This window comes from Ursus maritimus, unplaced genomic scaffold, assembly GCF_017311325.1.
Source record: "Ursus maritimus isolate PB19 unplaced genomic scaffold, ASM1731132v1 scaffold_105, whole genome shotgun sequence".
NCBI lineage: Eukaryota > Metazoa > Chordata > Mammalia > Carnivora > Ursidae > Ursus > Ursus maritimus.
In genome coordinates, this window is record NW_024423399.1 from 6,203 (window position 1) to 16,240 (window position 10,038).

Genomic DNA, 10,038 nt, shown 5'->3' on the forward strand with positions numbered 1-10,038 from the left:
GTACAGTGTAGAAAGGCAAGATAATATAAATAACAAAGAATTCATAAAACATTGTACCTATGAGATGTTCTGATATATATTTGATTGGATATTCAGAAGAAGAAATTACCTAGAATAGGGAAAAAATTTTTATTAGGACAGTGTGGTTCAAGAGGCAAGAAAGATGCCAGAGTAGGAGGATTCTAAGCTCCCCTCATTCTGTGAAACAACTAGATAACACTGACATCATGGAAGTGATTCAGAATGACCCCAAGTCTGGCAGAACAAACTCCACAACAAGGTAGAGAAGAGGCCACAAGGAAGAGAGTAGGAAGAGTAAAGACAGGTGGGGAGTTAAACAGACCCTGGGACCCACAAGTGGGGAGAAAGGAGAGAAATAGACTATCACAGCAGGGAGCCTGGAAGTGGAAGAGGAATCCCCATAACATCTGGCTATGAAAACCAGAGGGGCAGAAATTCATGAATTCTTACAACCTAGGGGACTAAAAGCCTGGAAATTTAAAGATCAGTGGCTCAGCAGTGGGAGAGCCTGGAGGGCAATAGAAATCTGAGTCCCTGTCCTTAAAGAGACAGGATAACAACCAGCCCTGAAGAGAAGCAGCAGGTTGAAAAATGCCTGGGGTGGGGGAGTTAATGGCAGAGAAGTATGGGGTCTGGACTTTCCTCATCCCTGGAACACAGCTGTATTGAGGTCAGATTACTTGGAACACCCACAAAAATGATCTGAAGATTGGAAGAAGGATTTCCATGGTTGGAGGGAGACAGCATGGCAGGTGTGAAGTGCATGGAAGTGAATTGGGGGACAGAAAATCTGCCATGCTACAGAGGGGAGGGAACCCTTTCCACAGGGAGAGAAAAGAGGGAGAGGGTGACGGGGGTTGAAAGAGTGCAGCATTGTGGTTTCACAAGAAGGAACCTCTCAGACCCAGAGACTGGGGAGCTGGGGAACTGAGTGACACAAGTTTTTTGCAAACAGTGAGCATAGCTCAAATTCTGAGTTTCTGGAAGTGCTAGACTTTCACCAGAGCAGAGCTGTATCCCTGCTTCTGGGGAGAAGGACCGCTCTGGCCAGGGAGGGTGCACAAAGTGGTGTAGGGATCTCAAGGGTCACACGGGGAGAGATCTTTCCCCTTCCCAGAGTACATTTGGAGGATGGTATATATCCTCTCCAAGGACAAAAAAGACCCTTCAGGTGCCAGCAAATGGACTTTCATCCGCAAGGGACTAAGGTGTGCACTGAGCGGGGATAACCTGGTTGTTGATTTTTGAGGTGTCACAGCATAGAATCTGTGAACCAACCAGCCAGGGGACTGGTTTTCTGGGACAAAGAACAGTATTCAGAGCACAGTGAGCCTCTAATCCAGAGGAGGGAGCAGATGGGAACAGTTTGGGCTCCTTTAAGATTTGGAGTTTTGAATCCCACCCACACCAGAGACAAATGCAGGATGGCCCTTGCTTTACTGTGAGGGCTTCCTGAACAGAGGGGGTTTGAGATCCCCTGTCCAAGACTAGACACTGGAGTGTCACTATTTTAACCCTGCTACCACACTGTTGCATATCAGAGAGCAACACGGCAGCCCCCATTGGAGGTGGAAGCCACTTACATCAAATTCTGCCCCCCTGTGCTTGGTAAGTCCTTTCTTTACTGGGGTAGGATTGACAGCACAGCAGGCCTCTCATCCAAAAGAGGAATACAAGCAGGAAGCTGTATTCACCATTTACTGATCTACAGTGTCCAACACCATCTCCTTCAGTTCTGATGGAAATAGGATCAGGTAGTATTTTTTTTCTTTTGTTTTATTCTCCCCCCAGACCCTTTAGAATCAGGTTTAAATTTTTTGTTTGCTCATTTGCTTTTCATCTCCTTTCCTCTCTTTAATATTTTTAATTTCTTTTTCTTTAAATAAGACTTTTTTTGCTTTTCTTTTTCTTTTTTGCTCTCTTTTTCTTTCTTTTTTTCTGGAATCAAGCTGTAAGTTTGTTTGTTTGTTTGTTTGTTTGCTTGTTTTATTTTCTTTGTGGTTGTTCTTCTTCCCTTTACTTTTATTTTCAGAACAGGTTTTCTTTCTTCTCCCCCCCCCCTTCTTTTCCTTTTCCTTCTTTCCTTTTTTTCCAGGCTTTTTTCAATGAACAAATCAAAGCTCATCTAGATAAAGGTCCAAGCACTCCCCACTGCCAGCATGGAGGAACTCTGCAGAGGACTGACTTTTGGGAAAAAAACAGCCAAAATGCAGCAGCTAAGTACAGACAGCATATACCAGAAACACTTTCTGAAGTGCCAGCCCAGGACACTCTATGACCTCTCCTTAATTTAGCATTACCCTGAGGTACAGGAAACATAACAACCTTTCATAACATGCAGAAGATAGAAACTTAGCCAAGATGACAAGATGGAGGAATTCTCCCCAAAAGAAAGGTCAGAAAGATATCACAGCCAGGGACTTGCTCAAAGCAGATATAAGCAATATATCTGAACAGGAATTTAGACCAACTGTTATAACACTATTACCTTGACTTGAAAAGAGCATAGAAGGCACCAGAGAAACCCTTGATGCAAAGGTAAAAGACCGAAAAACTAGTCAGGCTGAAATAAAAAATGCTAAAGCAGGGATTCAAACAGACTGGATATAATCACTATGAGAACCGAAGAAGCAGAGGAGAGCATAGGTGATATAGAAGATAAATTTATGGAAAATAATGAAGCTGAAAAGAAGGGGGAAAGAAAACTATTAGACCACAACAATAGACTTAAGGAACTCAGTGATTCCATGAACCAAAATAATATCCTTAGCATAGGAGTACCAAAAGAAGTACAGTGGGAAAAAGGGGCAGAAGGTTTATTTTAAAAAAATTATAGCTGAGAACTTCCCTAATCTGGAAAAGGAAACAGGCATTCAAGCCCAAGAGGCACAGAGAACTCCCCTCAAAATAAACAAGAACAGGTCAACAGAATGACATAACATAGTGAGATGTGCAAAATACAAAGATAAAGAGAGAATTCTGGAAGCAGTGTGGGAGAAAAGGTCTTTAACCTATAAGGGTAGATACATAAAGTTGGCAGCAGACCCGTCCACAGAGACCTGGCAGGCCAGAAAGGATGGGCATGATATATTCTATGTGCTAAATAAGAAAAATAAGCAGTCAAGAGTACTTTATCCAACAAGACTGTCATTAAGAATAGAAGGAGAGATAAAGAGTTTCCAAGACAAACAAAAACTAAAGGAGTTCATGACCACTAAACCAGCCCTTCAAGAAATATTAAAGGGGAGCATTTGAGCAGAAAGAAAGACCAAAAGTAACAAAGACAAGAAAGGCTAGAGACAATCTTAGGAATGGAGACTTTACAGGTCATATAATGGCACTCACCTTATATCTTTCAATAATTACTGTGATCGAAAATGGACTAATGCTCCAATCAAAAGACATACAGTAACAGAATGGATTAAAAAAAAAAGACCCATTGATATGCTGCTTACAAGAAAAGTATCTGGGGCATACGGGAAGTTTTATTTACTAATCTGAGAGCATATCCTAGAGGGACACAGATCCCTGGGAGACTCTCCAGGAGCAAAGCAGGTGACAGGCACCCTTTCTCTCCCCCCCCCCCCCCCAGCATAAACACAAGGCCACCTGTGGGAACCAGTGCAGTGCCAACATTCACTACGTAACTGCTTATACACTGCCCACCCTGACCATCTTTCCATCTTCAGTGGATCCACTCTTTTCAGTCACAGTTGCCTCAATCTTGGTGCTGCAGGTGCCCCTCCCCAGATTACCACTGCAAACCCTGACAATACAGCATCTCTGGATCTGTGCACTTTGCAGGGCCTCAGTCCTAGTGGTGCTGGTGGGCCCAGTCCCATGGAAGATTTGCACAGACCTTGCCAAAACCCTCCCTCACCAACCCATTTCCAGTGATGGCAACATTTCCAGGCAAACTTTCCAGGCATTCTGTGCCCCCTTCCTCCAAAATGTTCTTGGCCAGAACCCATTCACATCAGAAACAAGCCTGGCAGGCTGCAAGCAGACCTGACAGGGGCCAGCACCACTCCAAAGTGCTCTAGGATGAGGGGAAGTTAACTACATACCAGTCTGACTGCAGCCCTAGCAGTGGGCTGGGGGAAGACAGTGGACTGATTGCAGCTCCACCCACCAATGAAAGCTTCTCAGAGGACAACACAGGGAAAGTGCCATGCAGTTTGGTGCTACTGCATCTCTGACAAACACCTAGTCTGACTAAACTCAGCCCAAGGCAGCCCCAGATTGATCCACTAACACCATACTGTGGACACAACACTGCCCACAAGACACAAGAGATTATTGGAATGAAGGGAAAAGTGGCCAATATACAACAGCAAGGCACACAGAGCACACATAGGAGATACCCCTCAAGTCCCAGGTTCTGGTGAACAGGGGACACTCCCCTGCAGGTAATACAGGATCTCTTCTTCACAAAGCTATTACTTACAAAAGCAGGAGACTTAGCTGACTTTCCTAACACACAAACACACAAAAACAGAAACAGAGAGTTAGAAAAAATGATGAGACAGAAGAAAATTTTCACAGATGAAAGAACAGGACAACACCACAGCAAGAGACCTAAGTGAAATGGAGATAAGTAATATTCTTGATACAGAATTTTAAGTTATGATCATAAAGGTAATCACTGGACCTGAGAAAAGAGTGGAGGACCTCAGTGAGACCCTTAACAAAAACATAAAAAGGCAACAATCAGCTATGAACAAAACAAATGAAATTTAAACACATGAGATGGAATAAATAGACAAGAGAAAGTGCAACAACAAATTGGTCACCTAAAGGACAGAGTAATGGAAAGTAATCAAGCTGGGCAGATGAGAGAAAAAAATATGCAAAATGACAATAGACTTAGGGAACTCAGTGACTCTACCAATTGTAATAATATTCGTAGTATAGGGAACTCAGAAGAAGACAGAAAAGGGGACAGAAAATTTATTTGACAAAAGAATAGATGAAATCCTGGAATTCCTAGATCCAGATCAGGAAACAGAAATGCAGATCTAAGTGGCACAGAGATGTCCCAGCGAAATCAACCCAAGGAGCTCCACACCAAGACACATACTAAATAAAATTGCAAAAAATAGTGATAAAGAAAATTTTAAAAGCAGCAAGAGAAAAGAAGGCAGCTACATAAGGCTATCAGCTGATCTTTCAGCAGAAAGTTTGCAGGCCAGAAGAGAATGGCATGATATATTCAAAGTGCTAAAAGAAAACCTGCAACCAAGAATGTTCTATTCATCAAGGCTAACATTCAGAATAGAAGAGGAGATAAACGGTTTGCCAGGTAAAATAAATGTAAAAGAGTTCATGACAACAAATCAGCCCTGTAAGAAATGTTAAAGGGGACTCTTTGAGTGGAAAGGAAAGTCCATAAGTAAGAGGAAAATGGTAGAAAGTACAAAAGCAGTAAAAATAAGTGTATCTGTAAAATTCAGTCAAGGGATTTACAAATGAAAGGATATATGGTATGACACTTTATACTTAAAACATGAGAGGGAGGGGCGCCTGGGTGGCACAGTGGTTAAGCATCTGCCTTCGGCTCAGGGCGTGATCCCAGGGTTCTGGGATCGAGTCCCACATCAGGCTCCTCCGCTATGAGCCTGTTTCTTCCTCTCCCACTCCCCCTGCTTGTGTTCCCTCTCTCACTGGCTGTCTCTATCTCTGTCAAATAAATAAATAAATAAATAAAATCTTAAAAAAAAAAAACATGAGAGGGAGAGGAGGCAAGAATGGGTTCAAACTTAAGCAACCATCAACTTCATATAGACCGCTATGTGCAGAAGCTGTTATATGCAAACCTAATGGAAACCACAAATCAAAAACCAGTAATAGATATGCAAAAAATAAAAAGGAAGGAATCCAAGTATGTAATGAAAGAAAGCCAGCAGACCATGAGAGAAAAGAGTAAGAGAAGAAAGGAACAGAGAAGAACTATAAAAATAACCACAAAGCAAGTAACAAAATGGCAATAAGTGCACACCTATCAATAATTACTTTAAATATAAATGGACTAAACTCTCCAATCAAAGACATAGGGTGATGGAGTGCATAATAAAGCAACTCCCATCTATATGCTGCCTTTAAGAGACTCATTTCAGACCTAAAGACACATGCAGATTGAAAGTGAGGGGGTGGGGAAATATTATCATGCAAATGGATGTGAAAAGAAATCTGGGGTAGCAATGTTTATATCAGACAAAATAGACTTTTAAAAAAGACTGTAACAGGAGACAAAGGACACTATGTAATCCCACAAGAAACAATAACAATTGTAAAGATTTATGCACACAAAATGGGAACACCCATACATACATAAAGCAGTTAGTAAGAAACATAAGGGAACTAATCAACAGTAAATACAATAACCGTAGGTGACTTTCACAACCTATTTACATCAGTGGTTAGATCAGTGACAGAAAATCAACAAAGAAACACTAGCTTTGATGACACATTGTACCAGATGATTTTAACAGGTATATTCAGAATATTCCAACCTAAAACAGCAGAATACACATTGCTTTCAAGAGCACATTGAATATTCTCCAGAATAGATCACATTTTAGACCAGAAAACAGGTATCAATATATTCACAAAAACTGAAGTCATACCATGCATCTTTTCTAATCACAATGCTATGAAACTAGAAATCAACCACAAGAAAAAATCCAGCAAGAACATAAATACATGGAGGTTAAATAAAATGCTATCAAACAATAAATAGGGCAACCAAGATAGAAAACAGAAAATCAAAAAATACATGGAGGCAAATGAAAATGAAAACACTATGGATCAAATTATGAGATGCAGCAAAAGTAGTTCTAAGAGTAAAGTTTAGAGCAATACAGGCCTACCTCAGAAGCAAGAAAAATCTCAAACAACATAACATTACATGTAAGGAAACCAGAAAAAGAAGAATAAATAAAACACAAACTCTGTGGAAGGAAGGAAATAATAATTAGAGCAGAAATAAAATAGAGATAATAAATAAATAAATAAATAAATAAATAAATAAATGAGTGGGTAGTGGGGGGAAATGGCATGATGCTGAAGGAAGGAAGGAAGGAAGGAAGGAAGGAAGGAAGGAAGGAAGAAGGAGCTGATTTTTTAAAAGATCAGCAAAGTTGAAAAATAACCTTTAGCCAGACTAATCATAAAAAAAGAGGACTCAAATAAACAAAATCATAAATGAAAGAGGAGAAATTACAACTGACACAACAGAAATGCAAAGTTTATAAAGGACTACTATGAAAAATTATATGCCAAAAAATTGGGCAACCTAAAAGAAATGGATAAATTCCTTGAAACAGGTAAACTATGAGAACTGAAACAGGAAGAATTATAAAATTTGAGTGAACAAACTAGAAGTAACAAAATTAAATCAATAAAAAAAATCCCAAAAAACAAAAGTCCAGGACCAAATGGCTTCCCAGGTGAATCCAAAGAACATTTAAAAAAGAGTTAGGACCTATCCTTCTCAAACTTTTCCAAGAAAGAGAAGAGGAAGGAAAGCTTCCAAATTTTGTCTATGAGGCCAGCATTATGCTGATACAAATGCCAGACAAAGACACTACAAAAGAGAAAACCACAGGCCAATATCTCTGATGAACACAGATGCAAAAATCCTCAACACAATATTAGCAAATCAAATCCAAATATACATTAAAAAATTTTTTTCAACATGATGCAAGTCAATCAAACATCATACATCATAACAACAAGGGAAAGGATAAAAACAAAATGATCATTTCAATAGATGCAGAAAAAGCCTTTGAAGGCCAATATTACCTTGATCCCCAAACCAGGCAAAGACCCCCTCAAAACGGAGAAATACAGACCGATTTCCCTAATGAATATGGACGCCAAAATCCTCAACAAGATACTTGCTAATAGAATCCAACAGTACATTAAAAGGATTATCAATCACGATCAAGTGGGATTCATACCTGGGATGCAAGCATGGTTCAATATTCGCAAACCGCAGATGACATGATACTCTATATGGAAAACCCAAAAGAAGCTACTCCCAAACTATTAGAAGTTATAGAGCAATTCAGTAACTTGGCGGGATACAAAATCAATGCTCAGAAATCAGTTGCATTTCTATACACGAATAACGAGACCGAAGAAAGAGAAATTAGGGAATCCATCCCATTTACAATAGCACCAAAAACCATACGTTACCTTGGAATTAACTTAACCAGAGACGTAAAGGACCTATATTCTAGAAACTATAAATCACTCTTAAAAGACATTGAGGAAGACATAAAAAGATGGAAAGATATTCCATGCTCATGGATCAGAAGAATTAACATAGTTAAAATGTCCATGCTACCCAGAGCAATCTACACTTTCAATGCTATCCCGATCAAAATACCAAGGACATTTTTCAAAGAACTGGAACAAACAGTCCTTAAATTTGTATGGAAACAGAAAAGGCCCCGAATCTCCAAGGAACTGTTGAAAAGGAAAAACAAAGCTGGGGGCATCACAATGCCGGATTTCGAGCTGTACTACAAAGCTGTGATCACAAAGACAGCATGGTACTGGCACAAAAACAGACACACAGACCAATGGAACAGAATAGAGAGCCCAGAAATGGACCCTCGGCTCTTTGGGCAACTAATATTTGATAAAGCAGGAAAAAACATCCGGTGGGAAAAAGACAGTCTCTTCAATAAATGGTGCTGGGAAAATTGGACAGCTACATGCAAAAGAATGAAACTTGACCACTATCTCACACCATACACAAAAATAAACTCCAAATGGATGAAAGACCTCGATGTGAGACAGGAATCCATCAAAATTCTAGAGGAGAACATAGGCAGCAACCTCTACAACATCGGCCAAAGCAACCTTTTTCATGACACATCCCCAAAGGCAAGAGAAACAAAAGATAAAATGAATTTATGGGACTTCATCAAGATTAAAAGTTTCTGCACAGCCAAGGAAACAGTCAGAAAAACTAAGAGGCAGCCCACGGAATGGGAGAATATATTTGCAAATGACACTACAGATAAAGGACTGGTATCCAAGATCTACAAAGAACTTCTCAAACTCAATACACGAGAAACAAATAAACAAATCAAAAAATGGGCAGAAGATATGAACAGACACTTTTCCAATGAAGACATACAAATGGCTAACAGACACATGAAAAAATGTTCAAAATCATTAGCCATCAAGGAAATTCAAATCAAAACCACACTGAGATACCACCTTACGCCAGTTAGAATGGCAAAAATAGACAAGGCAAGAAACAACAATTGTTGGAGAGGATGTGGAGAAAGGGGATCCCTCCTACATCGTTGGTGGGAATGCAAGTTGGTACAGCCACTCTGGAAAACAGTGTGGAGGTCCCTTAAAAAGTTAAAAATTGAGCTACCCTATGATCCAGCCATTGCACTACTGGGTGTTTACCCCAAAGATACAGACGTAGTAAAGAGAAGGGCCATATGCACCCCAATGTTCAGAGCAGCAATATCTACAATAGCTAAATCGTGGAAGGAGCCAAGATGCCCTTCAACAGATGACTGGATTAAGAACTTGTGGTCCATATATACAATGGAATATTACTGCGCTATCAGAAAGAACAAGTTCTCAACATTTGCTACAACATGGATGGCACTGGAGGAGATAATGCTAAGTGAAATAAGTCAAGCAGAGAAAGACAACTATCATATGATTTCTCTCATCTATGGAACATAAGAACTAGAATGATCAGTAGGGGAAGAAAGGGATAAAGAAAGGGGGGTAATCAGAAGGGGGAATGAAACATGAGAGACTATGGACTATGAGAAACAAACTGAGGACTTCAGAGGGGAGGAGGGTGGGGGAATGGGATAAGCTGGGGATGGGTAGTAAGGAGGGCACGTATTGCATGGTGCACTGGGTGTTATACACAACTAATGAATCATTGAGCCTTACATTGGAAACCGGGGATGTACTGTATGGTGACTAACATAATATAATAAAAAATCATTAAAAAAAAAAAAAAAAAAA

General features: G+C 40.0%; 1 pseudogene; it reads left to right on the forward strand.

Moving 5' to 3' along the window:
- Nucleotides 1–1,152: 1,152 nt before the first annotated feature.
- LOC121101546 overlaps nucleotides 1,153–10,038 on the forward strand; it is a 12,762-nt pseudogene continuing 3,876 nt past the window's right edge.